At 33.9% G+C, this 22,856-nt stretch overlaps 2 pseudogenes; one reads left to right on the top strand and one right to left on the bottom strand.

The window, feature by feature from the left end:
* Nucleotides 1–2,422, top strand: part of LOC143386690 (axin interactor, dorsalization-associated protein-like) — a 36,767-nt pseudogene extending 34,345 nt beyond the window's left edge.
* A 3,851-nt stretch (nucleotides 2,423–6,273) lies between these two features.
* Nucleotides 6,274–22,856, bottom strand: part of LOC143386689 (transport and Golgi organization protein 1 homolog) — a 40,023-nt pseudogene continuing 23,440 nt past the window's right edge.

Genomic DNA, 22,856 nt, shown 5'->3' with positions numbered 1-22,856 from the left:
TTAAGGAATAAATGATACCATTTTACAGAAATAACTATAGTTAGTACAAATGGCTTATTTTAATCTGTAGTTTTGCACCAAAGGAACAGATCGGTGCTGAAATTAAATGGAGGAACTTTTATCAATTGCAGAAATAAAGTCAGATCCATGGGTTCATTAGTGCTAATTAAAAGAAAAATATGACCACAAAGAAAAAGATTTATTTAAAGAACCTAATCCACAGCACTAATACTGGTACACTTTTAAATTCCGATGTTACTAGTTATCAAATATATAGTATACTGGAAAATATTTACATTGTTTGATAGACCATTTGTAAAACTGCATACTCATTCAGAAAGTATACTTAAAACACAAAAATATTTAATGATGTTGTAAATGTTAAGTTACCTTTGCATATGTTAAACTGAAATATTTTTATGTAAATATTTTTTAATTATTAAATGTACTAAATTGTTTTTGAGCTTTTTGAGACACATAAATGAATAACACATAAACACTGAGGAGTTATTAAATGAGTCCATGTTGAATTTGATTAAACTGAGATTTTAAAACCCAGAAAATTAAAACTATATATAATGTACCATCTGGTTGTTGTAAATTCAGGGTATGTTGTAAACAGTATAACCAGAATTTAGATAATATATATGAAAAATTATTCATTAACCAAAGGGTTTTTGTTGGCTGTTCTCATCCATTTTTGGTTCTTAACAGGGAAATTATGATAAGGTTAGGTTTAAAGGCTTTTCTAAATAAGCCATATACTTGCTCAAAGTTAGAAATTGGTGGCAGAGCTCCATTGTGGCAAATTATATACTCCAGATTTTTTTTTTTTTTTTTGCATAGAAAAATATAGTGAACTATTCCCTAAGGAAAACATGTTTGTTCTTTTTACCACTTCACTATGAAGATCAAGTTTTGTCCACTTGGCCATGTAAAGGCTTCCTTGTCCCCTTCATGAGGTCTCCTATCCAGTCTATATTCATTTCTCTCCACATACCCCATGAACTTCAACAACTCTCACATACTTGCTCACACCAAATAGGAATCTCTTAGCCTGAGAATCTCCTCTCAGCTCTTTTCATGCCTCTTTAGGAACTGTAACCTTTGCAGTTTCTAGATTTTCTGTCTGTATATGTGAATGCTCATAAGCAGAAACTTATTTGTTTCTCCAGATCTGAATGGCATAGATTTAACTCCTGTGCAAGATACTCCTGTGGCTTCAAGAAAAGAAGATACATATGTTCATTTTAGTGTGGACATTGAGCTCCAGAAGCATATTGAAAAATTAACCAAAGGTTTGTAATTATCAGTTACTGACTTCTTAAGGACTTCTTAAGGACAGTACTTATCTGGGTTTGTGTTGATAGTGTACTTAAAACAAGATCTTATGTCACATAGTTATGAATATTGACTTAAAGAAAGTCAAATCAACATTTTTTTTTAATTATGAGAATTAGCAGTTGCATTATCTAGTTGTGTAATAATGTGGTTAAATATTATTTGACAGGGAAGTATTTCTCATAATACAGAGTTAAGGAAGCAGGTTCTCTAATAATTACCTTAAGTCCTTTTAGGAACCTAATGATTACTTTCTAACAGTTAATGAATTATTTTTTTTCTTTCAATAAGATGCTTTGGGTAAAAAGATACTATAACTGGCAGTTAGTTTGTAAGAATATGGAAAGGACAATCTGGGCATGGTGGTTTCAGGAGGGAGAGAAATAAAATATCAAAGGAACTCTTTTAAATTTCTATTCTAATATAGGTGCTTATTGAAACCATTTTTATAGGTACTGCTGATACTTAAGTAACTTCTGTTTTTCTTGTGGTATTTAATATTTTATATTCTTTGGTAGTTTATGATTCTACCTGTGTACATAACTTACATTCTTGCTATACAATTTTGTTGTACTTTGTAGAATTAAATGATATGGAGAAATGTCACTCAGACATGGTAGATGAGCTTGGAGTGACAGCCACAGTGAGTTATCAACAGTTGTGTCATCAGACTGTTTGAAATGTGTGGTCTCTGGCTTATGTGGTTTGTTTTAATTCCTTAGGTGCAGCTATCTTCTTTGAATTCAAACACTACAAGCCTAAAAAAAGGTTTACCAGCACCAAGTGTTTTGCTTTCATGGAGATGGATGAGATTAAACCTGGGCCAATTGTAATAGAACTGTAAGTGATATACATATAGGATTCATACTGTACTAATGGTTACTAGTTCATGTTTCTTCTTAGTCCCTCTTATCTAGAATGTAACATTGGAGTAAATCAATCATCAAAGTATTTTAAACAATCATCTTTCTATTGTGGTTACAGATACAAGAAACCCACTGACTTTAAAAGAAAGAAATTGCAGTTATTGACCAAGAAACCACTTTATCTTCATCTACATCAAACTTTGTACAAGGAATGATTCTGACATGAGTAATGTGGAATTTCTGTGAATTTTACCACTCAGTACAAACCATCATAGCTCTGGGTAGCATATTCATCCTTCAGGAGGCCAGCGAGTCCATTGCAAAGCTGTACCACAGAACTAAAGTCCAGCACCTCATTGTTATGACTCCTTTGGATACAAGGTTTATTGTAGATTTTGAAACATGTTTTTACTTTTCTATTAATTGTGCAATTAATAGTCTTTTTCCTAATTTACCACTGTTCCTACCCAGCTTCCTGGAACAATACTGCTGTGGTACGTATGCTCATCTTCAAACTTTAAAATACAGCAATAAGAATGTGCTAGAGTTTACACATTTGCTCACTTTTGCTCCAATATGGTCTTTTGATTTGAATTAACTTCAAACTTTTGAATTGAAGTGGGTAGGATAGTACCAGATTGCTTTGAAAGGAAATTGGATCACTTATGGTCTGTCTTATAGGCTGTTCCTTAGAGCTGGCCTAAATTCACCCTCATCTGATAGTTCTACTTAGAAATAGTGTGCCTTGACCAGATCAATATCTTATATGGGAGTGCCCCCCAGATTGTAGCTGTGATTTTTTTCCAGATGACCAGATTGTTTTTCTGAAAGTGAGCATATTTTTAGTCATGTTGATTAGTTGTTCTACATCACATTGCTATTGTTTCTAGGGTTAACATTAATGATTCTAGGGTTAACATTAAAACCATCTCTCTCAGAATAATTACAAATTTTTGGGTGGGTTTAAATCATGTCATCTAAAAATAATTGAGTCAGATGCTAATGAGATACTGCAGGAACAACTGCTGTTTTTCTGACAACTGACTGTGAAACCTTAAAACCTGCATACCTTGTCTTTATAAAGTGATGAGTATGCAAAATCTGGAAAGATATTCTATTTTTTAATATAGGTAGATACAACTGCCATTTATTTCCTATTTAGATATATTGACATTCATATGAAAATATGCAGGTCATTAGCCTATTATAATTTCACCATTTACATTACTTTTAACTTAATGATGAGACATAAATAAAACTTTCATAGTACACAAGGTGGATATTTGATACACAGAACAAAGATTTGTGAGGAGCTTTTTTGTGGGTTACATGTAGAACCCATGTATTTTAATATTCACTATTTTAAATTAACAATGCATGAAGGGAATGCAATACTTGGCCTATTTTTAAACTAGTGTAAACCCTAATCATACCATCTGTTTGCTTTTTAAAATGAATAACAGTAATTTTAGCCCTTGCACTTCAAGAGATCTAGTCTTTAATTTTTCAGTTGTCTGTTAGGTCAATTTTGTTTACTAGATGAATGTTAATAAAACGATATGAGCCTGAAAGAATTCTCAACCAAATTTAGTCTTTTCTTTCATCTGGATTGGGTTAATTTCACAAGTGCAAAAATAGTTCAGTCTACAGTAGTTCTAGGAAATGAAGAATTTGCCTTAATAAAATGTTCACTCAACTGAAACTCTGAGTAGTCAAAATTTCCAGACTGTAAACTTCTCAAGAGAAGGGCCTCATCTTCTCCATGTCATGTAAACTTTCCAAGGTGCTTGGCAGCACTCTGTACCCTGTGGAGTACTCAGTACCTTTTTGTTTGATGTTACTGATGTTGAAGTTGCTCCCTTAAAATCTACTATTAAAATGTAGCAAAACTGATACATTGTTCTTTCTGTTTTTTCATAGACTATAAAACATGTATATCAAAGTGATAATTTAAAAAAAAAACAAACCTTTTTTTTGGGGTTGTAGATGAACACAGTACCTTTATATTTATATGTGGTGCTGAGGATCAAACCCAGTGCCTCACACGCAACCCCAGCCCCTCAAAGTGATAATTTATATAAAGAAACATTTAGCATCCTTCACATAAGAATGCTTTTTTTTTAACCTCTATTTATTTATGTGATGCTGAGGATTAAACCCAGGGCCTTGCCTGTGCTAGGCAAGTACTCTACCACTGAGCCACAACCCCAGCTGCCACCAAAGAATGGGGTTATATGGAAAAAAAGAGGATGCTTTGTATGAATGTCTTTCATCAGCATTAAACAAACTTAAATTGAACATTGTCATTAGCTTAGCTTTAATTCAGACCTGAATGACCAAACCTCCCCTGCCAAAAAAGGTGGTTTTATCTTGAAGCAATTAACACAAAACAATCTGTATCTCACAAATTAGTTGTTTAAATTTACTTTCTAGTGTGGGAGTGGATGAGTCACTGGACAATAATTACAACTATAGCAGTAATACTTTCAGGTTGAAACACTACTGCTTCACAAATGAAATGATTTTAGTAACTAAACTCAAACACAATTTGCTGGAGAGGACTTCTAAAACTTTTGAGATACAAAAGTATAATTGAATCAAGGGACAGTATTCTCTCACAACCGGTATATGGGCAGCTACCTTAGGCTTTGCTACAGAAGTGGTACAATCAGATGGATGTAAGGAGAGGAAATTATGGGTGGGCTCAGAACTGCTCAGATAAACTACGTAGAACGCATTATAGCTTACTAATAGAATAAATACAAAAAAGGCTTTAGAGGGAAAACTACTGTTGCTTTGAATAAAAAAATAAATCTGCCTTTCCTTGAAAATCTATCTTCCTAGCTGACATCACCTTTATTTAAATGCTATTTTAAAATTAGAAGTTATAGTAACTTCAGCATTGCCATGTGTCCTGTAGAGGTTGAAAGATACATTCAAAATTGGTGTTTGTGACTTAAATTTTATTTTACATGGCTAAAAATGGCATAAGGTATTATATGGTTTTTCTCTTACACACAGCTGCTGCTTCTGATATTAAATGGAAGCTATGTAGATTGAATTCTTCCTAACGGACTCAAATTCTTTTTGATTCTGAGTCATCTTCAGTAGTTTAGAGATTTTGTTTCACAGAGATTTTGTTTCACACTGAAGCTTTTGCCCCTATTTTGAGAATACTTAGGGGACATAAAAAGAACAATGATATGTTCTAGGTTCCAACAATCCTATTACTTTCTAGAACTTTAAAGAATGGAAGAATATGGTCTAGCAGTAAACAAAAGTACCAGGCTTTTATAATTTTATTTAAATCTTAAACCTCTTAAAATGTACTGTTAAAATTGCTGTAATTAAAATTACAGCTCTGGAGAGCTAGTTCTTAGGAACATTGTTTTAAAGACAGTAGTTACAGATTCAGGACTTGCTTTAATTGATTTTTAAATAAAATATATTTGAGTATCTGTAAAAAAAAAAGAATTTAATTCAGCCCATAGTTGCTGATTAAGGACATTATAAGCCTTAGGGTTTCATTCATTCTTAGAGGATTATACTTTTCTAATTTTTTTATCATATTCCTTGAAAATCAGTGGCAAGGTATGGGAAAGAGAAGAGTGTGTGTGCACATTTTTTTTAAAAGAAATTTCCTTATTTTTTATAGACACAACATACCACCCTATATTTTACTGTTTTAATGCAATAATGGCAAAAGCAGTAGAACTTCAGGTCAAACAACTCTTGCTACTAATGTAAACTCATTCTCAGAAAACCATTCTCACATGGACAGTGGTTAGAAAAAAGTACATGAATGTGCTACAAAAATAGAGCCGCAAGACTTCTCACAAGTAAAAGAAATTCCTCTGTATAAGTCCACAGTTGACCAAGGTCCAGCCTCCTTAACAGTGAGCAACAGGAAATATGCTGCCAAGTCACCATCTTCAGTTCTGAGAGTGAGTTTACATGCTTCCCCAATGGCACAAAGTCTCATGACGATCCAATGAATCAACAGACACTTGGGAAATATTAATAAACAATTTTTTTATGAACTATTACAACAAAGAACTTCAGCAAGAAGGAAAATGAAGTTTATGATCTTTGAGTAAACATTTTTAGCGTAACAGTCTCTGCGACCAGATATTTAAAGAGAAAAATCAAGCTTATAAAACACCATTTCTCTGTTATCAACTGGAATACACTAAAAATAGGATACTGGAAATACATGTTCTTAAAGCATTTCCACAGGAAATGTCCATAATTATGACATTCTAAACCATTTAGCAATTGTATATGCTACATTAACTAAAACAAAGGTATTCCTTATTGCACATTTTAAAGTTGGAAGGATACTCTAGTTTAAGTGGGGGATATTTAGGGGGAAAATATTTTGGCTCCAAATGTATACTGCACCAAGGCAGCTTCATTCTAAAAACATAAACCATTTAAAATAAACTTTTATATTTTGAAGCCAATAATCCTTCAACACAATGAATAGTTCATAGTCCACTTTCTGACTAAGTGTCAGAGGTTAATTTTATGGGCCCTGTTTTAAGGCCTGTGAACAGCCCTCACTACTCTGAGAATCGGGTGTAGGTGGAGGTTCATCTTTAAAGCCTGAAGACAATAAGTCTTTTGCAGCAGGTGGTGGCCCATAGTCTTGGGGACCATGAGTTGGAGGTGGTAATGGGGCACCAGGAATGAAGTACTCTCTTGGGCCAAATGAGCCTAAAGGTCTAAATGGTGCAGGTCCTGGAAAAAAATCACGAGGGTCAAAAGGCAAATCCCATTGTCCAGGTGGAACACCTGGTGCATATTCTCTGAAGCCTATTGGTGGACGGATACTAGGACCTGGAAAATAAAAAGGAAGTTATGTAAATACCCAGAAATTTCTGAACTTGGGTGATTTCAAGTATGTTAATATAGTGTTTAATTTCTCCCAAGCCTAGAACATCAACTGGTGAACATCCTGACTTGCCAGATGAGGCAAACTGAAATGGAACAAGTTTAGGTTATAGCCTGGCCAACCAGCCATGAAGCAACATATTAAGGATTTAAACATGGCTCTACCTAGCTCCAGGCTTATCTTTTTTCTTTCCCTACTATATAATTGCAGAATTATTTCTATCTCTATATCTATCTCACAAGGTACTATATTACCATGACAAGATGATAGATTATGAAATAAGAACTTTACTACATCAAAGAAATTTTGATAAAAGGAAATCCCACTATTTATTACTGTATCCATTAAAAATTCATGAAGTATTTCAGCATGGACTTTACACATGCCATCAGAATCAAGGTGCATGCCCTCCTGGAAAAGGCCTTCCACAGCCACCTAATTAAATCAGCAACATTTATTAGGTCACTGTTAAATCCTCCTCTTTAACACTTCCCTCTGACTTTTCTCAAGGTAAGGAGGGTTTGACTTTTCCTTTTCTATATTCTATAACATACTGCTTATGCTTCCATTATGGGTGATTACAAACTTTATGTTATAGGATTTTCATATCTGTGACAAAATTTTAAGTTATGGCATGTGTCTCATCCACCTTTTCATCTATTGCAGTGCATATCAACATATTTTCAACAAACATCTGCAGAAGTAATATTTCTGGCTTTTCTCTATACAGCCCCTTATCCTTGTCTATGAGATAGCTATTGCCTATCTCAGTATAAGATTATGTAGTGTCCCATATGTCCCAAAAAACTGGAGGAAAAGTTAAAATGTACTCAGCTGTATCCTTTCATTGTTAAGACCTGAGATAGCAACCAACTGTTTTAGCAAGCAATAGAAATGAAAGATGAATGTGATTTATAAGTCAATCACTACTGTTCAGATCATCATACCAAATGGTGGAGGAATTGGCCGAGGCCCAAAAGGCCCACCGAGCTGAAATGGCGGTCCATACCAAAAGGGAGGTGGTGGAGGCCGTCGCATCGGGGGTTCCATAGGGGGGCCCATGAAGGGTACCCCTGAGAAAGGAGGGGGCCCTTTCATAGCCATATTAACCTGCAATTTAAGATTTTAAAGAAGTTAAAAGTTTTAAAATTCCTATGTATTAAGACAAAGTACCAACACCGATAAAAGCTAAAACCAAAACAGGCACCTGTCCAGAGAACACCATCAGTGCAACAAAACTCTACCCACCCCTCCTGTGTATTCCCACTGACAGCTTACAGAAGTTAGAAGGATTCCACAAGAGGGAGCAGTTTGTTAGTGATTATATCTGCTCAGGAAAGGGAAAGGCAAGAGGACTGGCAGAGGTTATTAACAGAGGTGATTTCTGACCAGTATGTCATGCTGTATTCACTACAACCTATTTCAAAGGGAGTCCCCCTCCTCCCCATCACTTCCCTTTCATCACAACAGCTCATTACTTCCATATTAAGAATGAACAGAATAAAATGAAAAATACATTCTTTACCCATGTAATAATAGCTACTATTCAGAGTATCTTCAGTAAGTCTTTCATAATTATTCAACCTCTGAGATCTTTAAGTAGACTGTCTTGTTTTAAATAAGAGGGAACAAAAGCAAATGGATTATGATAATTTGTTGAAGGCCACACTGCATATTAAAGGGTCTCAATCCCAGGTTTGCCTCCAAGCCATGCTTTTCCCACCTCTACTCCTCTATAACAACGGGTCTTTGCTCTCTTTTAAATCTTCTACTACAAAGGGGTTTGGGGGTCTTATCTAAGCTGCCCTTAGATTGCTCCAGAGATGTATATTCCTGGAATATGTATACACTGGAACTTGAGAAGTATTTTCCAACACAATGCTATATACACAAATTAGGAAGACAAGGCTTTAATATTTACTTTCATTTACTGTACACCATTTGAGATATTGATTTATCATTTCCTATGAGTAGTGAGTTTGAAACTAAACAATTAAAAATTTATTTTATTATAGAGCTGCAGAAGACCTACCAGATATAATAGCAACACAGTTACAAGAAAATGCACTTATGTGAACAAATGAGACCACTGCTTGGGACTGGCTCAAGAGGTCATTTCAGATTATCATTGTTGCACTGAAACAGTATTTCACTTTCAGAAAATCTGATACCAATCTAATTCAAATCACTCAAAATAGGGTTTGCACAAATGGAGAAATTCTTAAATAGCATTCTTCCAAACAAAAATAAAAATGATGAATTATATAATTTATAATGAATTTACTTTGCCTTAGAACATTCAACACAAAACACCATATAAAGTTAGAGTGATAACTTTTCACATTCTGTAGTTCATTATAGTTGTACACACTTAAGCCACATTTCCAAGGAGAAAAGTAAGCTCAATATTGCATGCAGTTTACAGCAAACAAGATCAGTGTCATGCTCTGAATATCCTTCCCAGAAATGCACAGAATAAAACCCAATTCAGTTCTCAACCTCTAAGTACTTACTCCAACTGGATGCTCAGTTAAAGAAGTAATGGTAGAAACTGAGGGGGTCTCAGGTTCTTGGGGAACAGTTTGCTTTTTAAAAAACAAATGGGATGGTACAAATAGAACACAAAGAAGGATAAAGCAAAGAGCAAGTACTGTAGGAAAGCAACATGTTCCTGCACGACCACGTGATTCACAGTAACTACAGAACTTACCTTGCCCTCATCCGTCACCTTAGCTGGAGAAGAACTTTTGGAGCTGCTGTTCATGTGAGCTGGACCACATCCTGGGTCTGTTAGAGATCAAAGAATGGATTCAGACTTATTCTAACATGAAGAGAATAAAAATCCTGCATCCACAATTACAGATTCTTTGAAATTACTTTGTCTCTTTACCAGAGGCAATGGGTTTCCCAGATGCCTCAGAAGAACATTGAGTACGAGGTAAAGGTCCATCCATTGACCCTTGGGAAAAAAGATCAGAGCCCTTGTATGTATTTTTCAGAAGAAATAAACCTCTGGTGGACAGGTCAGGGTTCAACAATAACTAGAAAGCAACATTAAAATGGGTTGCTCAGGGGTTGGGGTTGTAGCTCAGTTGCAGAGTGTTTGCCTAGCATGTGTGAGGCACTGGGTTTGATTCTCAGCACCACACCATCTACAATTAAAAATATTTAAAAAAAATGGCTTGCCCAATACATAAATCACAATTTATGAAGAGACTTAAGTAAAATAAAGAACTGCCTTGGGTTGATAGAACAGCAAATTAATACGTACTGGTCCTAAACTTTAAGCTACAGACTTGAAGTATGTGTAAGTTGGCTTTTCTTTAGTCTGTATAACCTGACTTCCAATCTTACCAAGACTACAGTCCTATTTAGAATTGGAAATAAGACTCAGTATTTCATATTGGAAATATGTATGCTACATAAAGTTTAAGGCTACTTTTATAATATGTGGAAAAGGAACACCATAGAGATTTAATTTAAAGATAAAGGTTTACACTTCACAGTGTAAAATTTAAAAGAAAAAAACAATACAGGGACCTCCAGGAAAAAAAATGTTTTCTATTCTAGAACAGATTTTACAGAAAACATTCACTAAGATAAAGTAAGAAATTATCTTCTATATATTGTACAGGCCCAAATTCTATGTTTTCATTAGAATATTCAAAAGGGAAAAAAAACCAAAACCTTGAAGCAGTTTACTATAAAGCAACATGTGAATGCTCACCAAATCCATTTCTAGGCATATCTCTTTGATTAAGAGTAGCAGAAGGAGGTCTCCCAGCTGGCTCTGCTGTCAGTGAAGCGGAACAGTCTCCACCACTCACGGGGGATGGACCAAAAGAGCCATAATGGCTCAGTGGACCTAAAGACAACAATGCCGTGTTACTACTTTAAGGCAGCCTTCTCCCTGACACCAACCCCCACACCTCCCACTTTAGCAAATCATTCAGATTATTTCATAACCATTACACACAGAAATAAAAAGTAATTTACATACATTCTGCACCAAGAAATAAAATAGCTCCTTTTACAAAGTGCCCCCTACCTCTCCGAGGAGGATTTTGTAAATTTGGTCTCCCTGGCATTGGTTTTACAATCACAGGTTCATCTTGCCGCATTGCCATCTTTTGGGTCATTTCCAGTAGTCTTGAATATTGAGAAAGAATGGGCTGAATTATGAAACAGCAATCATAGATAATATCTAGCATAACCTTAAAACACTATAAAACATACAGTAAGATACCAAAAATCACATACTTCTGTCTCAAATTAGCAGCTTCCCTTTTCTCTTCAGCTATAGCTCTTTCTGCAGAACGAGCTTTGAGCTATTAAAGAGAAAATATTCAAATTCAGTTGCGGTAGGCTATGCAAAAAATAAAGAAAAGGGGAAAAAAATCTTACCCAATTATCATGAGCTTTCTTCTCATGCATAGCAATCTGAAAAAGACAACACATTAAAAAAAATGTTTTAGGGATTCATTATTATAGCCTATAATTGTCTGTATTAGATATCAAAGAATTCTCTAACTACAGGACAGTATTAATTACTACCTGGTTTTTAAATGAGCGCTCGGTTTTCTGTAATTCTTCTTCCATCTCTTCAATTCTCCGCCTAAGAATTACAACAATTGAATAAAATTTGAAACATTCTGACCATTTTCTCTTTATTCCATCAGCTATACTTTTAAAGACTTTTATCATACATAAGAAAAACATTTCTAAAGTTATATGAATCCAGTGTGTTCAAAACTAATACTACAGACCAGGTGCAATGCCACATGCCAGTAATCCCAATGATTGGGAAGCTGAGGCTGGAGGATCACAAGTTCAAGGTCAGTCTCAGCAATTAAGTGGGAACCTATGCAACTGAGACGCTGTCTCAAAGTGAAAAAAAAGGTCTAAGGATGTAGCTTAGTAGTAAAGCACCAAAAATAAATAAATAAATAAATAAATAAATAAATAAAATAAAAACCTAATACTAATAACTTCTTTATCATTTAATTGCTAGAGATTCTGAATTGATAAATTATAATTTCCTTAACTGTTCATCAGTGTGTTCTCAAGTAATTCTGCTAGAAATATCTTCATCCTTAAAACTTTTTCTTTTTTTCAAATTATATCCATAGAAGATTTCCAAGGTCTATCAAATGCCACACTTTTGTGGGTCTTGATATAACACACAGCAAAATGATTTCTTAAAGAATTACTACAACATACAAAACCCCCAGAACTGTTTGCATTGACCAAGTTCCCTATGGTCTTGCCCATTGGGTACAAGTAAATTTTTGTTAACATTTTTCATTTGTTAAGTTGAAATTTATTTTTTCTCCTGTGTGAATTGAATGTGTTCATATCCTCTCGTTATTTATACTTCCATGCTATTTTCTTCTATCTACATAATGTAAAAAAAAATTAAAAAGAAAGCTAACACTAATTCATGAGACATTGACACCCTCCTTTAGAAACTGAACTCACTTGTAATTTTTAACTTCCTGTACAGCGGAAACCACCTTTTCATCTGCAGCTGACAGCTGCTGCTCTTTTTCTAGTCTCTCACATTCTTCTTGACTCTGTTTCCTAAAAGAAAACCAGTTATCAAATCAAAAGTTTCTCTTTGTGAATATCACTTCCCACAATTCTATAAAATGCTTAGGCACATAAAATAGGAATTCAAACCTGCAATTTCATAAATCAAACTCTGGCAAATCACTTACATTTTCTAACTTCTCCTCTTAATTCTCTACTTACCAGTAAATAAAATAAATGTGAAAACAACATGTGCCCCAAGGGCAAGTCTCCTGTGTGTAAGATAATAAAAACTCACTTTACTTCAATGTGGAAGATCAGGACTGATCAACCTAACATAATTAAACATATTAGGATAAAGCAGGGGATAATTCTTTTCTCGTTTCTGCCATGGGTAGGACACTAAGTATATCTTTGTCATGGAGGAACTCTTTTCTCAATCCAAGACTGGTACCATATAGTCAGTCAAAGAAAAAATCTTCTAGAATATATCTTTTAGCTATGCAATTAACCACAGAACATTTTTCACACTTTAGATATTTATTTCAAAAGAATTGTAAATTAAGCAAAAAGACAAATCTGGGTTTTGATAATGTCTATCAACCAGAAAAAGAAGCCAAAGTGACCCACTATCAGAGTATTATCTACTGACAAGTTTTAACTCTGATCATGAAACTCAAGATGTTCATCTACTGACACAAAGGTAGCCACATTTAATGATTTAAAAAATACTATTTTCTGCTATCTTTGTACTACTTTAGCCATATTTCCAATTCAAAAGATAATTAACTTGAAACTTAATTTTCCATAAATCAGAAGAACTACAGTAAAAAAGGATTACTGGTACCAAATTGAAAAAGGGGATAATATATTCTTATATAGCTTCTCATTTAATTCTTCAGCAAGTATTTTATGAGTGGCTATAATATACTAGTTACCTTGTAAGATGCTAAAGAATAAAAGAGCTCACTGTTTCAGGTATAAATGATGCCTAAAGGAATATAATAATTTTCCCCACTGGCTTAAGAAGGAATATGGAGAAAACTGAATCTTGAAGGACAGAGAGAATTTTGTTTCCAATTATCAAAGAGTTAGTCTGAGAGCACTAAGAACAATCAAAACATCTTTATAAGAATATAAAATTGTGTTTGAAGGGATCCAAGCTAAAAAGTCAGTGAAGATATATGTATGTGGCCAAGATCCATTAGAAAAAGGAATCTCAGAATTACAAGTAAGGCTGGCACTTTAAGATACTTTTCTCCTATTGAAGATAACACAAAGATATGAGTCTGAACCAAGCCTTCATTAAATTCCTGGGCTTAGAGGAAAAATGAGGCTACCAATAAAGGGACCCTTAATAAAAGCCCTAGCCTTTGAGTTTAGATTAGAAAGTACTGCACACTTAAGTGATGAACAGGCAAAAAAATCTAAAAGGAACAATACTGAAAAACATTGAAAAGACAAGTCATTTTTTAATTATCTTAATTGCTGACTAAGTTTAAAGTGACAATCTTACTCAAGTAACCTCAACACTTTTCTATAAGAAGATAACTTCGTCTTAGTCCTCAAATTTCATCTATAATTATCACAACAATGTTGGCCAATCAAAACTGACCAGGCACTCCATAAGACAAAATTCTGTGAGAAAAAATTCCACAGAAAAGGAAACCAGCTAATGGGGTTATCCGCACATGTTTTAAAATCACTGTGCTTTATACAGTCAAAAAAGTAAAGTCAAGATTATGAATTTCAGGGCTGGGAATATAGTTTAGTTGGTAGAGTGCTGCCTTGCATGCATAAGGCTCTGGGGTTCAAACCCCAGCACCACAAAAGAGGAAAAAAAAGATTATGAATTTTGTCAAAGGATTAGAAACTATAAAACAAAGAAATAGTTGGGTGTGGTGACCTACCTACAGTCGAAGATACTCAGGAGGCAGAGGCAGAATTATGAGATTAAAGATAGCTTGGAAAGCAGTAAGACCCTAGTCCCTTATGAGAAAGAGCAAGGAGTCTGGGGAGGTAGCTCAATAGTAGAGCACATGGCTCAAGGTCCTGGGTTTGAGCTGTAGTACTGAAATAGGACTGGGGTTGTGGCTCAGTGGTGAAGCACAGGCCCCACATGTGTGGGGCACTGGGATCAGTCCTCAACACCACATAAAATAAATAAAATATTGTGTCGGGCTGGGGATGTGGCTCAAGCGGTAGAGTGCTTGCCTGGCATGCGTGCGGCCCCGGGTTCAATCCTCAGCACCCCATGCAAACAAAGATGTTGTGTCTGCCAAAAACTAAAAAATAAATATTAAAATTCTTTCTCTCTCTCTTAAAAAAATCCTATAAAAAATAAAATATTGTGTCCATCTACAACTAAAATAATATTTTAAACCCTGAATTTTTTAAAATCCTAAACTCAATGAATGATTTTAACAGCAGATTTGGGAAGTGAAATAAATCCTAGAGCTTTTAACATAGGTCAGAAGAAAATATCCAGATGAAGTAAATCCAGAATGTAGGAGGCAGGGGAAATCAAATTCTAATATACATTATTATAATCAGAAGAGAGAATGAGGTAAAATCAACATTTAGAAAAAGACTCGAAAATTCAAGAAGTGTTTAATGGTCCCAAGCAACATAACTGCAAGAGGAAAAGTGGGTGAGGTGGGGAAAACTACACCTAGGCACTTCCCAATACAACTGTTAAAAAAAGAGAAAGGACTACAGAAACTAGAAGAGGGATAAGACCAAACAACAATGATAATGGACTCCTTAAAGAAAAAATTTAAAACAGATGGTAATTAATTGGATATTTTTAAATTGCTGAAACTAAGTAACAGTCAAAATTCAGTAGCCAAAAGAAAGATCCTTTAAAAATGGAAACTGGTTTTAACTCTAATCATGAAGTTCATGTCAACCTAATACAGATTATAAAGGTAGCAATATTTAGTGAATAAAATACTATTCTCTGTTTATCCTTGTATTACCTTTGATACACTAATCAAATCTATCATTAAAGGACAATGTTCAAATAGAATGAAAATAATTTCAAATAAGAAACCAACAGTGTAGAATGCAGAACTACAGAAACTTTAAATATGTGTATAAATTGAATGAATGTCTTGTGGAGTTCACAGTATATGAAGTACTAACATACAATGCCACAACGGTTATCTGATTCAGGAGATACTTAAAGCCCATAAAAAAAAAATAATAAACCTATTAATCTATGTCAGGTTTTTATTAAATCCAGAATATATACCATGGCCTTTAAATTATGAGAAGATGAATAAAATTATAATTATATAATTATAATTCCATTATAATTTATGATTACATCAAGCTTATACAGGGGATGAGGAAAATAATTAAAAATATTTAAACTATTAAAAAGATACAAGGAAGAAAAAAAGAACAGGTCATCAAATAGAAAGCAAATTCTTCATAAACCACACGCACATATTGACATGGACAGACTTATATTTTAGAAAGTCCACTCAAGCGGCTATAGAGAAAACTACTAAGAATTTGAAATAAGTTATATACAAATATAAAAAATGGAGAATGAAGACAGATGATCTAGGTTAGAAACAGAAAAGATGACACAGGCATGAACTAACATAGTACCTGGGGATGAGTAAAAAGAGTAAAAACCACAGATGATGACTGAATGAATTTTGGAGGAGTTGAGAAAAATAGTGCTACAATTTAACTGCATTACAAAAAAATTAATTGCCATTTAGGTCATTCAGATTACTAGTAGGGACAGAGAAAACAAGTGTTCTTTTAAAAAAAAAAGTGATAAAATGAGAAATGTTTCTTTGAAACAGGCCAGGAATTTAGAACTGGCCTGAACAAAAATTTGAGATTCTAAAAAGGTCGATTGAAGATCACAGAATTTTAGAAAAGTTAATGGAAAGGTTTCAATATTTAATGCATTAATTAGGCAACAGAAGTCAAAATACCTAAAAATAGTTAGGTCTGTAAGAAGGTCTGTCTTTGCTTTACAAGATATATATATATATATATATATATATATATATATATATATATATATATATATATATATATATACACATATACCGAAGAGTAAAATCAGGTGCAAACAAATAAAATCTGACACAACCTATTTTTAGAGAATCCAAGTATTTTTGTGGATTAAAAACTTCAAATGAACTTTCAAAAAATAACTAGCTCCACACTAAGAAGATTAATATATAAATATATTCTACAAACAAGTACTTCTGTAATCATAACTCCTAAGGTCCTTGCCACAGTTCAATTTTGTGTGAACATCTGAGATATTCAAGTCCAAAACTTGTACCATCAATAAGTAAATATTATCCCTTTTTGAAGTTTTTATTCTACTAAAACATGTCATTCCAAATCACTCAGTATTTTTAAAGGTCCAGAGTTAGAGATACAAGTTCAAAACATTAGAATTACATAACTGATCACAATGAAAGGTAATTAAAATAAATAGGGAGATCATAGAAAGGGTCTAGAACTTTGAGAGGTATTTCCACATCAGTGACTGTTAATACCATTTTACCACTTCCTGCCTTCATATGAATTTGACAATTGATTACGATGTCCTCACAGCCTTAGTTTATGGTTCCAACTACCTCAGGACTCTTAAGACTGACAATGGAAAGAAAAATGCAACTTATAGGAAACAAAACACAAAGGAAAAAAGACAAATCTCTACTTATTACAACTAGAAGAAATTGTAAATAATCTTAAGAAAACATAAAATTATCTATTAGTTCACACAGTGATAACAATAACAAACAATGAAAATCTTACTTTTGTAGTGCCATCTCATTTTTCTGGTAGAGTTCATTTAAAATCTCCACTTTCTGCCTTAGACTTTTGCATTCCTCTTCCATTCCAACTTTAGAAGACTGTAGTGAATTGCAGTCACCTTCTAATTTCTTTATTTGGTCTGTAAAGGATAAAACAGCTTATCTCTATATGTGTACAAGGACTTAAGAACTTGTTTGAGGGAGTAGTGCCAAGAAAAGTAAGAAGCATGAAAGCAAGAAGCCATTCTTTATCTTTCCAATAAAATTTTAAGTCTTTCCAACATGGCAATTTCTTCTCAAAAAGAACCCACCTTTTAGATTACATTTTGTGGGCATCGAGGCTCTTAGCATAAGTTGTAAAAGTTTTAGATCCTCTTCAACTACTGATATTGTAGTTTGTGTCTAAAAATTGCAGAAAAGAGAGGTATTCTTAAAAGTGAGGCACAGGAAGAATTCACAGGCACTATGGGACTCTTACAAAGAACTATACCCGAGAGACATCCATCATCTGCTTAATTTGATCTTTGATCTTCTGGTTCCGATCACCTAAAAAACAAAAAGACTTTTGCTTTTTCTTTCCTTACTTTTAACTCTATATTCTCCTAACTTCCCCAAACTAAATAATGATTGTGTTCAAACACCAGAAGAAAAAAAAATCAATTAAATAACTAAACTGATTAGACTAATGACTTTTAAGAGAATTGCAAGCTTAGATTTAAAAAAAAGAGAGAGAGAGGTGAATTTCAGGCTGGGGTTGTGGCTCAGTGGTAGAGTGCTCACCTAGCATGTGTGAGGCACTGAGTTTGATCCTCAGCATAAAAATAAATAAAAGTACTGTCTGTCTTAAAAACAAAACAAAAAAAGGTGAATTTCTAGTTTGCACAACTAAAATGTTATCTATGCTATTCTTGTAAGATAAAAGCTTTTCTTCTCTCTCAGATCTATCTTCACCTGGGCAAGTAAATGTCTTATTTAGAAAGATTCAATCCTCTATTTTCTCCCTGAATCTACTACCAGGTGTGGTTTGAAATACTTGCTATGTAAGCAATATCCAACTTGGGAGAAAACATCTGGAAATATTTTCCTCATCAGTAAACACTGTTACACTCCCTCTCTCTAGCTTTCTGATAGTCTCTAGACTCTGTTCTCACAGCCTTAGTTTATGGTTCCAACTACCTCTGGACTCTTAAGACTGACTGTGGACCTTAAAACCACAGAGCCATAGAGATGATGAGTATCAAAATCAACTATCATTTGCATAAGAAATAAATTTCTCTTACTGTACAATGTTCAATACTCTAAGTATTGTACAGGATGTGACTATTGTAGCTGCAGTGTACTTACTAGTTTTCAATGGGATAGAAAAGGTCAGTGTTCTTCACATGCCTATTGCTACATTATACCCCAGCAACCCACCTCTGCCAATGCAACAGACATATCTATAGATCCAGTGATATGTGTCTACAACCCTGAAGCTTAATAAGAAAATCAGCTAGCTGAAAAGTGGCATCTGTATAAATACTTAATTAAAGACAGGAAAGCAAAAAAAGGATTCAACCTCCCTGAGACTGATCTTACCTGCTACCTCTCCATTGGTTAATTCATCTGACTCATCTTCTCTATTTTGATCCTCAGATTCAGATTCACATTGTAACCGATTCAACTGTGTGATATAATTAGTCAAAGCCTAGAAAAGAAGCAAAAGGTTGGAAGACTCTCGATTTTAATTCAGAAGATTTCAGGAGAAATCATGAGATGAAACATGTATTTGGAGTATAAACTTACATTAATAGTATCATCTTTGTGATTAAGAAATACAAGTAAATCTTTCTGGGACTTCTCAAATGATTTGATGTGTTCACTGAGCTCAGCGTGTGATGTACACCAGTCTTTGACTTCCTGCTGCAACTGAAAAGTCAAAACACATGAATTCCTGTGGGTTAGGGAGGGGTTTCTGCACTGGATACATCAGGACTACAAGACTTAGACAAAGAAATAGAGAACCATACTCCTCGGTGGCCTGCCTCAATGGAGGGGGTTGAGACCTTGGTTAAGGAAGAGGGCAGAGTGGCCCCAACTCTCACAGCTGCAGTAAGAACATCAGAGTTCTCAGGAAGTTGACCCTGTTTATTGCATTCCCCAGAAAATTGCTGCCAATTCAAATAATTTACCTCCAGCAGGAATGGCTGGGCACATATGACTGTCTCCTAAATTTAGACTCCTTATCATGTAATCTTCCCTTGGCCAGTGAATCAGTAACTACTCAAAAGAGGATCATAAAATACTTAATTTTCTGGTTTAAAAAGTTTCTTTGAGGCTATGCAAGTTAATAACTGATTGACATTTGATAAGAAAAGCAATAATCCAAAAATCCAAAACAGATGGAGAACATATACATGCACTCAATTTAGGGAGCATGTTTAAACTTTTCATATCTAGAAAAGGTCCTACATGAATATTCCTTACCTCAGAAACAGATCCAAGAAAGATACAAGATAATGATATTCACTTCTCTAGTTTACATTATGTATGACATCAAATTTTCTTTACCTGCTCTTTCGTCGTCTTAAGTATGGTATTTTCTTTCTGAAGCTGACAGCATTCCAACTTCACCTTCTCTTCACGAAGCTTAGCTTCATTAAAGACAATTTGAAGCTAATGCAAAACACTAGAGTTAGTGAATTAATTCCAAAGAAAAAACAAAGTTATACTTTCCCAAACCAGACATCATATAGTTCTCATTTTTTGCACATTTTAGCACACTTCAAATTTTTGGTCCGCAACAAAACTAAGATATAGTATTAATATCCCATTATGCCAACTATCCCATTAGCAAGAGTTGGCAGCTTTACCTCTGAAAATTCAGAAGTATTCACTGAAATGACATCTTCAAGCTTCTCTATAGATTTCTTATTTTCAATTATCTGCCAGGTGAAAACAGAACACAGAATATGCATTAGGATTTCAGTAGAAATAGTGATATGTGTGTGTGTGTGTGTGTGTGCATGTGTGCGTGTGTGTACACACATATATATACTAAAAAAGATAAACACAACAAAATATTTGTCAAGCCATCCCATTACATTTCAGTAATGCAGGGGATCCAGCTTTGGACTAAGCAAAAAATCAAGAACTGAAAGAGATGAGGGAAAACGAAGTCATAAATATTTCATGGCATCCACAACCTTACTGTTTATGAGATAACCAGAAAAAAAGGTCAAAGTATAGAAAATCATAATGCAATAATAAAATGTTTTAAAGCATAGAAAATTAATTAATTACTGTTTTAAATAAATCAGTTCAAATTAGTAATTTTTTTTCTAGTGATAGAGAAAAAAATTTCCCAAGATCCTTTTTAAAATTTTCTTATCTGAAGTAAAAAATGATAAAATTTAAGGAAGAATAGACTAATCTCACATACAGAAGAATTCTCAAAAATTTATAAAGATATTCGCTCATTAAGGAAGTGGACATAACTCCCCAATCTTTGTTTGCAATGCCTGGGATTGAATCCTGGGCCTCATGCATTCTAGGCAAGTGCTCTACCATGAGCTGCATCCTGAGCTCGTAACTCTTCATACTTTAACTGTGGGCTGTGCATGGTAACTTCCAAAGAATATAATATGAAAAGGATTGGAAAGAATTTTTACAGTGACGAAATCTGATAAATACTACCTCAGCTAGGTGATCAAGCTTACTTGGGGGTAGGATATTTCAGAACACACTCTCTACTATCTTTTGCAACTTTTATGTAATTATAGAAACTTATAGAAATTGAAAATGAAATATGTAAGTAAAATTTTTTTAAGTACAGAAAATTGATTAATTCATTACTCTTTCAAGTAAAAAGTAAACAAATACTGTTCAATTGGACAATAGTTTTTTAGTTGATCTGCATGTTTCCAAGGGCAGAACAAAGCAATATGAAAATTATCCAAGGTTGAGAATAAAAATATTTCCTAGGCCCATAAAAATAATTTGTTGTATCAGTACTTAAAAGTTCCACAAAATGGGCACAGATGTGGGTTCAACTTCCTTGACTCCTAATCTTACTTTAGTCAACAGCTGGACTAAGTTCAACTTAACCAATTTTACAAAATATTTCAAAAGCCAAATTAAAGCAACACTTAGCAGCAAAACTCTTACCAAGTCGTGATTCTTAGCATTCTGTTCTCTTTCAGATTCTAACATAACATGAAGACTTTTAGCTCTCTCATCCAGAAATTCTTTAGCTTTTTCAAGAAGCTTTATTTCATCCTGGGAAAAAAGGTGTCAAGATTACTCACTCATTACATTTACTTTTGAGTTTAGAATGTAATTCCCCCCAAAGAAGGGATTTTTACCTTATATTTAGTTGCTTCATCAGAAAGAATCATATTTTGTTTCATGGTTTCTTGGATCTGTTTCTCTGATTCCTTTATCTATGTAAATAAAGCATTCAGAATTAAGATACACAAATTATAGTGCTACTATACAAGTTACTTCCAGACAAGTGACCCTTTCCAGAAGAAAGCAGTACTTAATACATATGACTGCTTAGAATTTGGATGATTTGTAGGAAATAATGAAATAAAAACTTTAAAATATGATTTTTAAATTAAAACAGGTAGAAATGATTCAAGCTAGAACCAAGGGAGAAAGAAACAAAAAAATAATTATACCTTCTGTTCATACTTTGAAAATTTCTGTATGAGTTCTTCATCTTCTTTCATGAAATTGATTATCTTTTGGGCAATTTGCTGTTCAGTGACTAAAAGGGGGAAATACACAAGATTATTACAATCACTAAATGAAATCCAATTACTCAATCTACTAAAAGTAAAGACATGTTATATGGTACTATGAGGAAATACTTCTTAGCATAACTAGTATGCTTTTAAAAAGCAATCTATGCTTATTAGCAATAAGAGTATAAAATTATTAAAATTTAAGAAAAATATAAGAACAATGATATTTTGCTGGGTGTGGTGGTGCACACCTGTAATCCCAGTGGCTCAGGAGGCTGAGCTAGAAGGATCCCAAGTTCAAAGCCAGCCTCAGCAAGAGCGAGACACTAAGCAACTAAGTGAGACTTGGTCTCTAAATATAGGGGGTTTGGGATGTGGCTCAGTAGAGTGCCCCAGAGTTCAATTCCAGGTACCCTTCCCATCCAAAATGATATTTCAATTTAAGCTTATTTCACAGATGGGAAATACAGTAAAGTGTTGTAGCCTGATATTCCTCCCTTCTCAAAACACTTTCTTTTCAGAAAATGGAATCATTTAATTCTTTGCAAAGAAAAACAGAAATGAAAGCATACTGATTCACATTACCATTCTTTAAATTATCTACTCAATTACTTAATGCATGATTAAATCATTAGCATAGAAATACTCTTCAAATGTAATACATCTGCATTACATCAATATTCAAAGTTAATCTGCCCCAAAT

The sequence above is a fragment of the Callospermophilus lateralis genome, unplaced genomic scaffold (assembly GCF_048772815.1).
Source record: "Callospermophilus lateralis isolate mCalLat2 unplaced genomic scaffold, mCalLat2.hap1 Scaffold_109, whole genome shotgun sequence".
NCBI classification, from domain to species: domain Eukaryota; kingdom Metazoa; phylum Chordata; class Mammalia; order Rodentia; family Sciuridae; genus Callospermophilus; species Callospermophilus lateralis.
The sequence above is the reverse complement of the archived record's forward strand: the minus strand, read 5'-3'. Positions and strand labels throughout refer to the sequence as shown.